The 15,806-nt window shown below is 46.2% G+C and overlaps 1 protein-coding gene across 4 annotated transcripts in view; it reads left to right on the forward strand.

Annotated features, from left to right (window-relative positions):
* Positions 1 to 12,879: 12,879 nt before the first annotated feature.
* The window catches only part of UBTF (upstream binding transcription factor), a 46,803-nt gene continuing 43,876 nt past the window's right edge, over positions 12,880 to 15,806 (forward strand). The window contains exon 1 of one of the 4 annotated variants that reach the window (XM_033918201.1): positions 12,880 to 13,364. The gene's annotated coding sequence lies outside the window, so the exon portion shown is untranslated. Of the gene's footprint in view, positions 13,365 to 13,450; positions 13,600 to 14,659; positions 14,679 to 15,806 lie in introns of those variants that run through there. The other 3 variants (XM_033918204.1, XM_033918202.1, XM_033918203.1) reach the window with 3 other exon arrangements.

The following is a 15,806-nucleotide window of genomic DNA, read 5'->3' on the forward strand; positions in this document are numbered from 1 at the left end:
ACCCATCCCCGCCCAGGTTCCTCTCCATCCCCACCCGTCCCCGCAAGGGAATTACCTCCATCCCCGCCCGTTCCCATCAGGATCCTCTACGTCCCCACCCTTCCCTGTCAGGATCCTCTCCTTCCCCACCCTTCCCTGTCAGGATCCTCTCCTTCCCCACCCATCCCCGCCAGGATCCTCTCCGTCCCCACCCATCCCCGCAAGGAATTACCTCCATCCCCGCCCGTCCCCATAAAAAGCAGCAATTACTTCTGACAGGATCATCAATTCCACAGTTTCTTTTGCTGTTTTCCTTGTGGAATCTCTTTGGTGGAACCCTTTTTTTGTTTCTGTTCAGGTAATTAACTTATAAACCCCCCTCTTTTACTAAGGCTGACGTGTCCATTATATTATATGGACGAACCCTGCTTCCAAAGCCTTCCATCCCCGTGGGAGTCCCATGGGCCAGAGGGGGGTCCCTGTGGGAGTCCCTTGGGTTAGGGGGGATTCCCACGATCCCCGTTACCATACAGACCTCTACTCTGACGCTCATAGGAATTCTATAAACATCGGAGCTGTTAGCGCCTCAGCCAGCGCTAAAAAACATGCTATGGTTTTATAAAAGGGGGAGGGGATAATATATTTGTTTTTTAAAGAATGAACTTACCCACAGTAGTAGTGTCATGTATTCATGTGTAAAATCTAGTATGTATAATCTTCTCTTGAATCCTGTTTGCTATAATAATGGGAAAAATTCTGCTTCTCTTAGTAACGCAGCTGGAGAGCAGATGAAGCTAACAGGGGTTTCAATGGAGTTCATCTTGGCTTTGTAACTAAGGGGGCTGATTTTGGAAGCGGCGTTTGCCGTGGCGGGCGCTTACGGAACAGGGCAGCTGCCCCTGGGTCAATCACTGACAGGTTACCGCTTCCAGAATCGTGGCTTCACTGAACCCTAGGTGCCGAAAATGTTGGCCGGGTTTCACAGGTCGGACATTTTCAGCAACCTAGGGTCAGCCAGCAGCGCATAGTGACGCTGAAGTCCAGCGCTGCCCTTAACCACTACCCCCTTCTGGGCTTCGGCATCACCAATGTCTCATATCCATTCCTGTGCATCTGTGAAGTTTGCAAATATCTTAAAAGTATGTTGGTTTGATAATGCATTATTTTTTGTAACAATTATATACAAAATAAATTGCTTTTAACACATTTTGTGCTTCCCAAGTTTATTGTGTGTTTTCTTTTGTAAGACTGAGAATCCCCTGGGGAACAATCATTCTGTCATGTTCTGGAACTTTCCTAACACTAGTGGAGATTCCAGAATCAACCAGCAGGTTCCATTTCACATTTAGTTTCAGAGAGTCCCTACCCCCGTCCATTGTGTAAAGTGGCTGCTCCTTCCTGTCTAGTTTCCAGTTCAGACATCAATGGCAACATAACTTTCAACAGTATGTTTCTAAGGGATTTCTGTAAGATTTTACTTAGCTACAAGGCCAGCAGTGGTGGCTGCCCCTGTGACCTGTGCATGGTGTACACTGGCTCCTACCATATGACTCCCAGGACTATGGAGCTGCATCTGCCACGAAAAGCCTGGTCTCCTTATCTCAAGAAAGATTATAGTGGCGCTATGAAAAGGTTCAAAGAAGAGCGACCAAGATGGTAAAGGGATGGAACTCCTCTCGTATGAGGAAAGACTAAAAAGGTTAGGGCTCTTCAGCTTGGAAAAGAGATGGATGAGGGGGAGATATGATTGAAGTCTACAAAATCCTAAGTAGAGTAGAATGGGTACAAATAGATCGATTTTTCACTCCGTCAAAAATTACAAAGACTAGGGGACACTCGAAGTTACAGGGAAATACTTTTAAAACCAATAGGAGGAATTTTTTTTTTCACTCAGAGAATAGTTAAGCTCTGGAACACGTTGCCAGAGGATGTGGTATGAGCGGATAGCGAAGCTGGTTTTAAGAAAGGTTTGGACAAGTTCCTGGAAGAAAAGTCCATAGACTGTTATTGAGAAAGACATGGGGGAAGCCACTGCTTGCATGGAATGTTGCTACTTCTTGGGTTTTAGTGACTTAACTTAGAAAAATTTAAAAGTAAACTAAAAACTTTTTTATTTAACGACGCCTTTGTTATTTAATACTATTCGGTCTCATGTAATATATTTTTTATAAGTCTTGGAACCAATTTCTATTCTCCTTTCTTTAACATTTTTTTTTTCAAATATCCCTTCTCTTATCCCATCCATATGTGTTTTCCTTTATTTGTTTCCCCCTCTGCTCAAATATATTGTAATTTCTCCCCCTACTTATCCTAATGTTTCCAGTTTATCTCGTAATTGTCCATGTCTTGTCTGTTTTTAATTATTCTTAAAACTTCTTTTATATTGTAATTTTAATCATATGTAAATCGCTTTGCAACCGATAAAGCGATCAATCAAATATATATTGACCTGGATTGGCCACCGTGAGAACGGGCTACTGGGGCTTGATGGACCATTAGTCTGACCCAGTAAGGCTATTCAGATGTACAGTGAAGAGCCTGCCATAGAGGAGCCCTTGACAGCGAAGAGTCCACTGGCCTGCTACTCAAAATCATATGGCCTCATCTCTCACAGCCCCAGAACCCAGAGATTGTCAGCTGCTTGGGTGTTTTTGCCTCTTTGCTGAGGAGCCAATCGCAGGGTACTGAATAGAGAATGATACGGGTACAAATTTGTCCCTGTCGCTGTCCCATTCCTGTAAGCTTTACCTTAACCGCACAAGCCTTGAACAATTATGATAGTAAAGTATTTGAGGCTTGTGCAGACGAGGATGAGGACGGAGCTTGCAAGAATGGGACAGCTAAAGAACTTGCAGGGACAGGACAGGAAAATGAGTCCCCGTGTCATTTTCCAGGACTGAAGCCTCCCAAATGGCCTGCAGGCACCGATAGTGGCAGCGTTCAACTTAAACCTACTCTCTACCACTCCCAGTGCCCAGGTTAAAAAACATTTTATGCTGGGACTGCTTGTTTTTTTTTGATTTCCTGATCTCCAGCCTGGTCCGTGGCCAGCATTTGCCCCTGTATCTGCTCTAGGATCTGCTCCCTGCGAATGCAGACAAGACACCGTCACCTGGAATCTCAACTGAAGGGTGAGGTGGCTGCTAGAGGTCAATACCCCACTTAACTGCAGTGTTGTATAGTAACTGAGAAAATGTAACTAATCACTGTACTTAAAGATTTTGATACTTTTACTTGGAAAAAATAACAGGATAACATTTGTTACTTTTACTGAAGTAATAATTTTGCCAATTTTTACTACCTTTACCTGGTTACAAATGATGCTTGAAGTTAAAAGTAAAAGTAGGAGGGAGATGTAAATGACAATTCCTCAGTAAAAATCTGGTAGCAATTCTTGATGAACAAACATTGTAGTCGTGGTACTTTTTTACTCAAAAAGTATTATGGTAGTCACTTGTTTACTTGAGCAAAAGACACCACTGCAGCTTCTTTCAAAACTGAGGCTGCGGCCTCAAAGAACTTCTTATGAACAAACTGCAGCCTGCGGTCCTGGGCATCATTAATACCGCTCCACCTTCACTGGAAAGGGAGGTACGTTTCATAACCTGCATCACTAGTGAATCCACTTTCGGAAGAACAAAGAGTTGGTTAAATTCCGCATCCATTGGACAGAGCTTTGCCATGGCTTTGGCACCTGAAGAAGCCCCTCTGGGATCTCCCAATAGAAACAGACGGCAGATAAGGGCCATCAAGTCTGCCCACCCCAATAACCCTCCCCTACCTTTCTCTGTAAAGAGATCCCACGTGACGATCCCATGTCACGTGGTAATGTCTTGGTGAGAGGGAAAACACGAGGTCTGTGCCTTTGTGCTGTTCATAAGCGAGCACTCTTAATCTGTGATCACCTCTAAAAACGGTGACCCGTCACCAGCGCACAGGACATTGGCGTGCTGACAATGCCGCTCCAGCATTTGTGTGCACCGACAAGTGTGTGCCATCCCCTTTAGCTTCCCTATGCCTTCCTGTGTGCGCTCATGCTCCCGTTGAGGGGGGGGGGGAACCCCCAACACACTTAAAACTCGTGCTCTCCTCCAAAAAATCTTCCCATTTCCGCTCTGAGGGGGGTGTGTGGGGAGGAACACCCACAATTCCGCTTTCCTTCAGGCGGATGCCGACACGCTCGATTGCCGCAACCCATCCCCCCTAATATACTTACAATGGAGCCCTGAAAATCCCGCTCCTTTCATGCGCACACTTGTCGCTGCTGCATTTGACGGAGCCGAATTGTTGGCACGCCAAAATCCTGCGCGCTGACGGTGTACCCTAAAAACACCGAAGGCTTAAATAGCCTGCACACAGTCAGGTTTCCCCCGAGATCAAGGGCCTCCGCCAGATCCAGGTCATTCCCCTAAAGATAAAGCAGCATCTCCTGCTACAGAGGACTGGGACTGGGAGAGCAAAGGCACTGAAATAGAGCCCGTTTCGTCCCAATCGTCCTCAGACTGATCTTCTCCGTCTTGCACATGGCACTGTTGCGGGGGAATTGTGCTCTTGGGGGGTGGGGAACCCCTGGTGCCAGCAGGGCCACAATCCCCGAGTGTTCCATGCTGTCCTTGTTAATCACCTGAGCTTCAAACATCATATCATTTCTGATGCTCTATTAAAGTACTCAAGGCTGTTGATAATTGGTGATGTTAACTTACATTTAGGTGACATCACAAACAAAGACACTTTACATTTCATCTCCTTTTTGAATTCACTTAGTCTATCTCTACCTACAAAAGCTACTACACATGAAAAAGGCCTATGTTAGATTTTACGCACCAACAAACTAGGTTAGATGAGGTTCACTGGCGGAGAGTTCCTTGGTCGGATCATTTTGTTGGGGAATTCTGTCTCCCAATTTTTATGCCCCTTATTAATACTTATGTACAGCAGAAACGAACTATAAGTATTAGGAAAAAGATCAGCTCAGAGTTTTTCAGGTCCAATCTACTAAAAGTACTACCTTGCATATCTTCTGATAGGCTGTCAGAAAATCTATGGAAAGACTGGAAGGGATTATCAGAAAGGACCTTTCAAGCTCTCTCCCCTTTAGCAACCAAATCAGTGAGTTATGCATGGAAGGCGCCCTGGTTTTCATCTTATCATCGAGAGTTAAAACCGGAATGTAGAAGATTGGAATGGAAGTGGAAAAAAACTAATTCAGAATCTGACAAGAAAATTTGGAGAGTTAACATCAAGAAATATAATTTAGAAATTAGAATTGCAAGAAAAAATTACTAGGGGATTAGGATAGCTAGTTCAGATAATCAAAGTATAACCCTTTTTAAGCTCTGGCGTTCATTAACCTTAGTGAGCACAAATTCAAAACAAAACTGTATTCCAACTGCAGAGGAGTTTGCAAGATTTTTTTAATAGTAAAATTACACTCATTAGAAATCCAGCTGTGTGGAGCCACAGGGCTCTCCACTGTCGACAATCTTGTTTAATGTATATATGACTTCTCTGAAAATTTTTTGCTTTTCATCAGCACAGACTATATATACCTATGCAGACGATATATTCATTTCATTAGAAGTTGATCCTGATCTTAATAACCAGGTTCCTAGTATAGACTGCTGTATTTCTAAACTTCAGCTGTGGGCTTTGTCTATTCAAATGAAACTGAACGCTGCCAAAACCAAATTGCTTTGGATTGGGCCAAAATTAGAAAACCTCCTTTCCTCTGTTACATTAAAAACATGTATCGCATTACATATAGATTTTTCATCTAGAGTCCTGGGTGTCATCTTGGACTCATCACTTACATTTCATGAACAGATAAATTCCTTGACAAAAAAGTGTTTTTTTTTTTAGTCTGCGCATGTTGAAGAAGGTCAGATCACTGTTCCATCAAGAACATTTCTCAGTGTTGGTACAATCCACTGTGCTTTCTCAGCTAGATTATTGTAACTCAGTTTGTCTGGGCATTAAGCAGAGCAGTCTAAAACGACTTCAGTTAATACAGAATACTGCAGCTAAGCTCCTTTTTGGGAAACGAAAGTATGATCATGTTTCCCCTTTATTGATAAAGCTTCACTGGCTCCCAGTTCGCTTTAGGATCCAGTTTAAATGCGCATGCATAATCTTCAAGCTTCTCTACGGAATATTTGATCCTTTTGTCCCCTTATGTTGGAATCCCCTTAGACTTTGCCATTTGAGAAACACACAAAGATATACGTTAGCCTTCCCTTCCTTTAAGGGAATTAAATTGCTGGGAAGCTCAGTCTATCTTTTGTTTTCAAGTTTGTAGAGATCTGGAATGAACTTCCCGACTCCATTTAGGCTTTTAGGCCAGTTACAATTATTTCGTAAATTCCTGGAAACTTTGTTTTGCAATTTTTAAATGGTTTAACTACAGCCTCAACGAAATTATAATATTATAGTTATTTTTCTTATGTACTTTAGTTTTTAATTAGTACTTCCTTTTCCTATATTTTCTGCTATGAACTCTAGTCTTAATTATATGTGAACTGAGTCGAGCTCCACTGGGAGATGACCAGGTATATAAACCAAAAATTAGATTAGATTAGATATTGATGAATTCAAGGAGAAACCCCTGACCAGGACATTCAGATGGTCCCTGTGGATGCTCATGAGCTCCTGGCTGGGATTTTGCAGCTGTGTCACAGCTGCATTTGCGCTGCTCCCTGGTTTAAATCTGGACTATTTGCCGGGCCCTTCGACCAACTGAGCACTAACACCCCCCAAGGGACCAGAGAAGGCTAAGCCAAAGGTCCCCCCCCCCTTTCATATGGTGTGTGGTACGTGGAATATGGACAATCCTCAGATAGCCATCCACTGCAAACTTGGTATGAATTCAAGGTATCCTAGCCTGAGGAGCCCATAACACCTGTTTTTAAGCAAAATTGAGGTGTTTTGAGGCAGATAGAGGCTTTTACTTTCAAACTGTGAAGTCCAAGATGGCTGCCACAGCAGCAATTTCAGCATCAAAAATGGCCTGGGGGAGCTGCACTAGCGAATAAAAATTAGGATTTTAGAGGTGGGGGAAACTAACTTTAACCTCAAAACCAAAAACATTGAATTTAAAGGCCTCCCCCCCTCCCCCCAATTTTGTTTGTCAGGCTATCAGCCTGTTACTCACTGTGCCATGCTGTGTGCTGGGAGCTGCATATGTGGAAGCTGCAAAGAGCTTACAGGGAGAACCTCTATCTCAACAAGCGTGAAATCCAGACAGCTTGTGCCTTTTGACTGCCTCTCGGCCCAACAAACCAGCTGGAGACCTCAATCCCCACTGGATTACATGCATGCAAACAGGGGGAAGAAAGCAGTCAGCCCCGATCCTGGAAAAACCACCACACAGTCACTCAGCCTGCCCTGCACTCAAGCCAACGCAGACAAACTTGGGGCAAGCCTCGCTACCAAGGGAACAGTCCCTGAGTCCCTGAACTGGTAGTTCAGGCTGTCCAAGTGGGTGCACTGAAAAGCAGTCTGCCCCTTGGATGCTTATCCCTTATAACTCCTCTTGGTCTCTCCGTTCAACTACTCAGAACCTCCTTACTGTTCAATCCCTAAAAATTATAGGCACCAGAAGACATGTTCTCGGTTATGGCCCCTCAACTGTGGAACTCATTACCACAGTATATTAGAGAAGAAAAAGACTTTTTATCCTTTAAAAAATTTAAAAAACTTACCTTTTTAAAGACGCATTCAACCTTTCATCTTCTGTCTAAAGATCAGAAGTTTCAAGTCTTGAAATTATTTTACCCTTCCTCTTGTCCATTCCCTATTTTGTGTCTTTCTCTCTAACAAAGAATTGTAACTTTTCCTCCCTTTCCTCCACGACTCATGTAAGTTTTACCCAACAAGTCTGAAGTCACTTTGTTTGTTTTCACACCCTATTTTAATAAGTTGTCCATCGCTTAGTAAACTAAATAAGCGATCCATCAAATACTAATAAAAACTTGAAACTTGTGCTCTCCTGCAGCCTGAGCTGTCCCAAGAGTGGGATCATTTGCAGCACTGAAAAGCCTTGCAAACAGTCCAAAAAACTGAATATAATCTGAACTATAAACACAAGAAAAAAAATTGGCTCCTACCATCTCATTTGTAGGAGACAACTGAGGAATTGGAGGCCAGCCCAGAAAGATGGGAGGCGGAGCAAAAGAATGCTAATGAAGCTCCCTACAAAAATTCTCATGAGAAGGGATTGACTACCCACACATTAAGGAATGGAGTGTCCATCGCACTAGAATGACTTGATTATTTAGAAATGTCTGTAATATGTTCTTTTTTAGAGATGGATTGTGACTCTTTATGGATTCCATCTTTTCTTTGATTAGTCTGTACACCACCTTGGCCCACAAGGTAGTAAAGAAAGTATAAATAAGTTATAAACTATTACATAATGAGGAAAAAGCAAATGTGCTAAACAAATACTTCTGTTCTGTATTCACGGAAGAAAATCCTGGAGGACTGAGGTTATCTGGCAAAGTAACACAAGAAAATGGAATAGATTCTGCACTGTTCACAGAGGAAAGTGTTTATGAGCAACTTGAAAAACTGAAGGTGGACAAAGCGATGGGGCCGGACAAGATCCATCCCAGGATACTGAGGGAGCTCAGAGAGGTTCTGGCGAGTCCTATTAAAAACTTGTTCAACAAATCTCTGGAGACGGAAGTGGCTCCGGGGGATTGGAGAGAGCGGATGTGGTCCCTATTCACAAAAGTGGTCACAGGGATGAAGCAGGAAACTACAGGCCAGTAAGCCTCACTTTGGATGTTGGAAAAATAATGGAAGTGTTGCTGAAAGAAAGGATAGTGTACTTCCTAGAATCTAATCAATTTCAGGATCCGAGGCAACATGGCTTTACTAAAGATAAATCTTGTCAAACAAACCTGATTTAATTTTTTGACTGGGTGACCAGAAAGCTGGATAGAGGACATATGCTAGATGTAATTTACTTAGATTTCAGCAAAGACTTTGATACAGTTCCTCATAGGAGGCTCTTGAACAAACTTGAAGGGCTGAAGTCAGGACCCAAAGTGGTGAACTGGGTTAGAAACTGGCTGTCGGACAGATGCCAGAGGGATCAGAAGGAACCTTAAATGCTGGGAGGAGAGAGGTTGATATGCACGGACGGGGAGAGGGACCTTGGGGTGATAGTGTCCGAAGATCTAAAGGTGAAAAAAACAGTGTAACAAGGCAGTGGCTGCTGCCAGAAGGATGCTGGGCTGTATAAAGAGAGGCGTAGTCAGTAGAAGAAGGTGTTGATGCCCCTGTACAAGTCATTGGTAAGGCCCCACTTGGAGTATTGTGTTCAGTTTTGGAGACCGTATCTGGCAACGGATGTAAGAAGACTTGAAGCGGTCCAGAGGAGGGTGACGAAAATGATAGGAGGTTTGCGCAAGAAGACGTATGAGGAGAGACTGTAAGCCCTGAATATGTATACCCTAGAGGAAAGGATGGACAGGGAAGCTATGATTAAGATATTCAAATACTTGAAGGGTATTAACGTAGAACAAAATCTTTTCCAGAGAAAGGAAAATGGTAAAACCAGAGGACATAATTTAAGGTTGAGGGGTGGTAGATTCAAGAGCAATGTTAGGAAATTCTATTTTATGGAGAGGGTGGTAGATACCTAGAATGTGCTCCCGAGAGAGGTGGTGGAGAGGAAAATGGTGACAGAGTTCAAAGAAGTGTGGGATGAACACAGAGGATCTAGAATCAGAAAATAATAGTAAATATTGAACTAAGGCCAGTACTGAGTATGTGTCTGTATATGGCGTTTTGGTTGAGGATGGACTGGGGAGGGCTTCAATGGCTGGGAGGGTGTAGATGGACTGGAGTGAGATTTGACAGAGACTTTGGTAGTTGGAACCTAAGCACAGAACTAGGTAGAGCTTTGGATTCTTGCCCAGAAATAGCTAAGAAGAAAAAATTTAAATTGAATCAGGTTGGGCAGACTGGATGGACCATTCGGGTCTTTATCTGCTGTCATCTATGTTACTATCATTCATTTCAAGAAAAAAGTTATCCAACACCATATCACCCATGTAAAAAGTAAGGAATAAGAAGTTGGCTTTCATAAACTACAAAAGATCGCAGAAAGAGGAAGACAGGCAAAAATATCTGGAAAAGTTAAGAGAGGCTGGTTGTGTATTCAGGAAAGCAAAGATGCAAATGGAACAAAAAATAGCTGACATGATAAAACGGGGGAGACAAGACATTTTTTAGATATATTAGTGATAGGAAGAAGTACAAAAGTGGCATTGTGAGACTCAAAGGTGAAGGGGAGGAATATGTAGAAGCTGATAAAAGGCCGAATTGCTTAACAAATATTTCTGTTCTGTGTTTATGGCTGAAGACAAACGTGAAAAGGGATGGAAGAGTAATAGACCCTGATCTATTTTCAGAGGGTCGTGTTTATGAGCTAGCTAAAATAAAGGTAGACAAAGCGATGGGGCCGGATGGTGTACATGCGAGGATGCTGAAGGAATTTAGGAAGATCTGGTAGCTCCGCAGACTGACCTTTTCAACAATCTCTAGAGTTGGGAGTGGTACCGAAGGACTGGAGAAGAGCAGATGTGGTCCCTCTCCACAAAAGTGGAAGTAAGGAAGAAGAAGGGAATTAGAGGCCAGTAAGTCTGACTTCTGTGGTAAGCAAATTAATGGAAACGCTTTTAAAACAGAGAATGGTCAAGTTTCTGGAATTCTGTGGATTACAGGATCGGAGGGAATATGGATTCACTAGAGGTAGGTCTTGTCAGACAAATCTGATCAATTTCTTTGACCAGAGAATTGGATAGAGGATGTGCACTAGATGTGGTGTATTTAGATTTTAGCAAAGCGTTTGACAGTGTTCCACACAGACATCTAATAAATAAACTGAGTGCCCTGGGGATGGGTCCCAAAGTGACAGGCTGAGTCAAGAACTGGTTGAGTGGAAGGCGACAGAGGGTAATGATCAATGGAGATCACTCTGAGGAAAGGGATGTTACCCGTGGTGTGTCTCAAGGTTCTGTTCTTAGGCCTGTTCTTTTTAACATTTTTATAAACGATATTGCAGAACAAGTACATTAGATAGACTTTGAGCCCACCAGGACAGATAGAGAAAATGCTTGAGGCACCTGTATGTAAACTGCTTTGAGTGTGGTTGCAAAACAACAAAAAGGTGGTATACAAGTCCCAACCCCTTTCCCTGATGTCATAATGCCTCATTTCACCAATGCTTAAGAGCCAACCTCATTGGTGATGTCACAAAGGCTTCATTATTCTATACTTGGCTCACTTCTGATATTATATTGGAGGAGAGCATGATGCAGTGGTTAGAGCTAGAGCCTCAGCACCCTGAGGTTGTGGGTTCAAACCCCATGCTTGCCCCATGGGCAAGTCACTTAATCATCCAGTGCCCCAGGTACATTAGATAGGCTGTGAGCCTGCCAGGACAGACAGAGAAAATGCTTGAGTACCTGAATTGTAAACCCTTCTAAGCTCCTTTGGGCGGATGGGCTAAAAAAAAGCAAAATACTGTAAATCATATCCAATATACTGTGGCTGCCAAGTGAGATGTATTCTTGTCATGGTATGAACAAAATCCATTCATAGACCCTGCTCTTGAGAAAGCAGACTTCCCCTGTTGTGCGCACAACCTTTCTTCCCCCGTCTTCCTGGTATCAACCTCTTAGGATCTCAGTATTCCAATAATTTATCCTGAAATAAACATCCAACTCCCAAAGCTCGCACTGCCACCCAGAGCTCCACTGCAGTGCAGGCAAACAACCCCCCCCCCCCCAGCTCAGGAGAAAACTATTTCAGCAAAATGGCCATCGGAAACGGTTATGGGCAAAAGCAGACTGAAGGAAGCAATCAGGCCTTGTGTTTCTCTTCTCCACCAGTAGGCCACAGGGGCGCAGCCACTCCTTCCATTACAGAGGAAGCTGCTATGCAGATCAGGATTTAGCTCCTTGCCTCTCCAACTGAAGAGCTTGTAGCTATTACAAAAAAAAAAAAAAACAACAACCAAAGGCTGAAATGCAGTAGCAAGAAGTAGGGCTGCTCAGTTTAGCTCAGGCAGGTGGAACTAATGCTGGCTGTTGAGTTACAGAAGTACCGTCTCTCTCCCTCCCTCCCTCATCCATCCTCCCTCCTTTCTCCTTTCCACTCCCCAGTAGCTTTTATTACGACTTTCCATTAATCTGACAGACAGATTGCAACAGGCCGATTGGCCGGCAAAAGATGACGCCCATAGCAATAAAGGTGGAGCTGGAAAATTATATTTTTAAAATACATAAACAGGGAAGGGAAAAAAAATCCCCAACCCCCCCTCCCTTATGTGAAATCTCTATGAGCGTCTGGTTCAGCGGTATCATTAGCCTCCTCTGCTGCACTAGGCAGAAAGAAAACAAGTCTTATTTATTCATTTCATGGCTCTCTCCAAAAGCAAACCTGTGGGGCTGCTGCGGCTGGGTTGTTGTTGGGGATTTTTTTGTTTTTTTTTGGGGGGGGGATAATTTGCAAAATAAGAGGACTCTGGGGGAGCAGGACAAGAAAAGTAAACAGGAACTTTTGCAAAACTGCTGGGGGGGAGGGGGGGGAGGAAGCAACACGGCTTCAATAGTAACCATCAGCCCTGATTTTGCGACGGCGACCAACAGAATAAATGATCAACAACCCAAAAAAATATTTTTTTTTTTTAAATCAGGTTGGGAAATGTGCTACCATTTTTTTTTTTTTTGTCCAAGCGGTATTTGGCCATTCTTTCTTCGGCCACACTGTTGCAAAACGAAATGCAGAAAGAAAAAAAAAAATTATATAAATATATAGAGACATAAACACACGTGTAAAATCCGCCCCTCTGCAAAAAAAAAAAAAAACTCTCTGCAAGCTGCGAAAAGCGAGAAGGGTTGTTAAAGGAGGCGAGGGGGGATCCCTGACAGCTCCGCTCCAAAGAGAGAGCAGATGGGCGAGGGGAGGCCGCTGGTGGCGGAGGATCCAGGAGGCGCCAAGAGCCCGGCTGATTGGAAGAGCAAAAGCAGCGAGATGGAGGCGGGGGGAAGCGCGAGCTCTCTGCAGGGACTGGAGCGAGTCCACGCCCGGGGCCAGCGCCGCAGAGCTGGCCAGCGTTCAACGCCGAAGCGCGAGAGCGAGAGGGGAAGAGAAAAAAAAAAAAAAAAAGAGCGCCAGCCCTCTCGCGCTCCGAAGAGGAGCCACGAGCGAGAGGAAAAGGGGCAGCGGGACACGCGCGAGACGGAGCAGCAGCAGCAGCAGCTCGTGCTGGGGGAGGGGGGGTGGGGGCGAATCCGGCGTAGAGGAGCCCAATCGCAGGAACCTGTTTAGATCTAGAGCGAAGCCCTGGGCTCGCGGCGAGCAGCGTGCGCGAGGTAAGGGAGCCGCGAGCAGGGGCTCGTGGTGATTTCTTTGAAGGGGGAGGGGGAGGGGGAGGACGCGCTGGAGAGAGCCCTGGAGCTGGCCCGGGCGCTGGCAGGAGGAGGGGAAGAGGCGCATGTGGCGTACGCCATTACCCGGCCGCCCTGGATCGTCATCTCGGCGGCGGCTTTTTGTCGCGTTCCTTCCCGGCCAGCGCGCTCCTGGATGCGGGATCGGGCTTTTCGCACGGTAAACGATCGCGCGGTGCCGTGCATTCCGACGGGGGAGGGGAAGAGGGGGGGGGGAAGCCCGGTTTGCAGGGCACGGATGGCGGAGCGAGGCCGGGGAGGGAGGGGGGGGAGCGGCGGACGCTTGGGCTCGGCTTTTCGGGCTCCGATCGGCCCCTTCTACCGCCGCCGGGGCTCGGAGGACGCCTCTGAAGGTGATTTCCAGCGGGGGAGGGGGAGGGGAAGCGGACGGTCCGGGCCCGGGCTGCTCGGTCCGTGCGGCCGCCGTCAGGCGTAGGAAGGGGAAGGAGCCGCCAGCGGGTAGCCGTCGCCTCCGGACCAGACTTTCCCGTAACCTCATTTATTTTATCTACTGTGTATCCCGGGGGGGGGGGGGGGGATCATTTTGATCTATTTTAGTTGCAATCGTTTATTTTCAGATTTCTCCTATTGTTTCGTTTCGGATGGTGGTTTTTTTTTTTTTCCTCCCTCCCTGCGTTGGGGTGTTTTTTTTTCGCCTCCCCCGCCCTCCCTTCCGCGCCCGGGCTGCTGAGCTCGCCCCTCCCCGGCTCACAGCTCTGTCGCTCCGGCTGGGCTCCCCGTCCGGTGCCGCTGGCGTCGCTCGGTGGGTGCCGGATCTCCGGGTCGGTAGGGGGCGAATCGGTGCCTCCCCGGGGTGCCTTTTGATAGATTTTTTTTCACCCCCCCCACCCCCACCCTGCCTTAAGCCGGACAGATCCGGAGTCTCAAGCCGCGTCTGCCTCGCTCTTGGCCGGACGCCGTCGCGCGGAAAAGTCGGTCGGCTCCCGGTGTCGATCCGCTTCCGGTTTTTTTGTTTTTTTTAAAACGCCTTTTTCGGAGGGGGTATATTTTTGGGGTTGTGGAGTCTTCATTTGGGGGGGGGGGAAGGGATTCAAATATTTTTAGGTTGGCGAACGGGGCGCTGCCCCGATCTCTACGGTCCGGTGGCGGCCACTACGGAGAGCCCGATCGGGAAGGGATATGCGGGTTTTTCCGTAGCGTGCACGTGGAGCCTCTCCCGGGGCAGCCCCCGGGCATCTACCCAGCTCCCGACCAGTGGCGGCTGACGCTACTGCTCCGGTATTGGTCCGGGGGTAACATCCTATCGAGGGGGGAGGTGGAGGCGACACCCGTCCCTTCCCCCCCCCCCGGGAAAAATCTTGCTGAGTCGGGGTGGTGGGTGGAGGAGGAGGAGGTGACCTGCCTTTCCTCTCTCGGGGGTTAAATCCTGCAGGGTACCGGGGGGGGGGGTGAATTAAGCTTCCCTGGGGTTTATACTGGGGTGGGGGCGTCATCGTCTCTGATATCCCCAGATATTTTTCATGTCACCCCTGCAAAGCCTTATATGGTAACGGGATAGGAAGGGGTTAACGGCGGGACCACCTCCTCCTCCTCCTCCCCCCTCCCTCAACCCACGTTTCTCCGGGACTTTTTTAAAGGGGCCGCAGGTCTCAGTAGCGCTCCCCCTTGTGGTATTTTCGAGTCATTTCTATTCAACTTTTCATGATTTCTAATCCTGTTTTCGTTTCACATTTGTCTTTTTTAATTTTTGGAGAGAAAAGCCATTACCTTGGGACTGCATTGCCAAATTTCACAGCTAAATTTCATGCTTTTTTATCTGTAGGGATTGTAGGTGAAAGCTTGTCTTAGCTCAGGGGTGTCCAATGTCGGTCCTCGAGGGCCGCAATCCAGTCGGGTTTTCAGGATTTCCCCAATGAATATGCATGAGATCTATTAGCGTACAATGAAAGCAGTGCATGCAAATAGACCTCATGTATATTCATTGGGGAAATCCTGAAAATCCGACTGGACTGCGGCCCTTGAGGACCGACATTGGACACCCCTGTCTTAGCTCTTGTCTCCCACTGCTTTAACGGAAGAAGCAGCTAATTAGCCAGTCTCTTTTTCTCCCCACCCACTTATCAGTCTGTATCAGGGGTAGGGAACTCCGGTCCTCGAGAGCCGTATTCCAGTCGGGTTTTCAGGATTTCCTCAATGAATATGCATTGAAAGCAGTGCATGCAAATAGATCTCATGCATATTCATTGGGGAAATCCTGGAAACCCGACTGGAATACGGCTCTCGAGGACCGGAGTTCCCTACCCCTGGTCTATATGTTCCACCTCTGTTCACACCCTTTGGTCATCTCTTAAAACAGGGGTAGGGAACTCCAGTCCTCGAGAGCCGTATTCCAGTCGGGTTTTCAGG

Source organism: Geotrypetes seraphini, chromosome 13 (assembly GCF_902459505.1).
Source record: "Geotrypetes seraphini chromosome 13, aGeoSer1.1, whole genome shotgun sequence".
Lineage (NCBI taxonomy): Eukaryota > Metazoa > Chordata > Amphibia > Gymnophiona > Dermophiidae > Geotrypetes > Geotrypetes seraphini.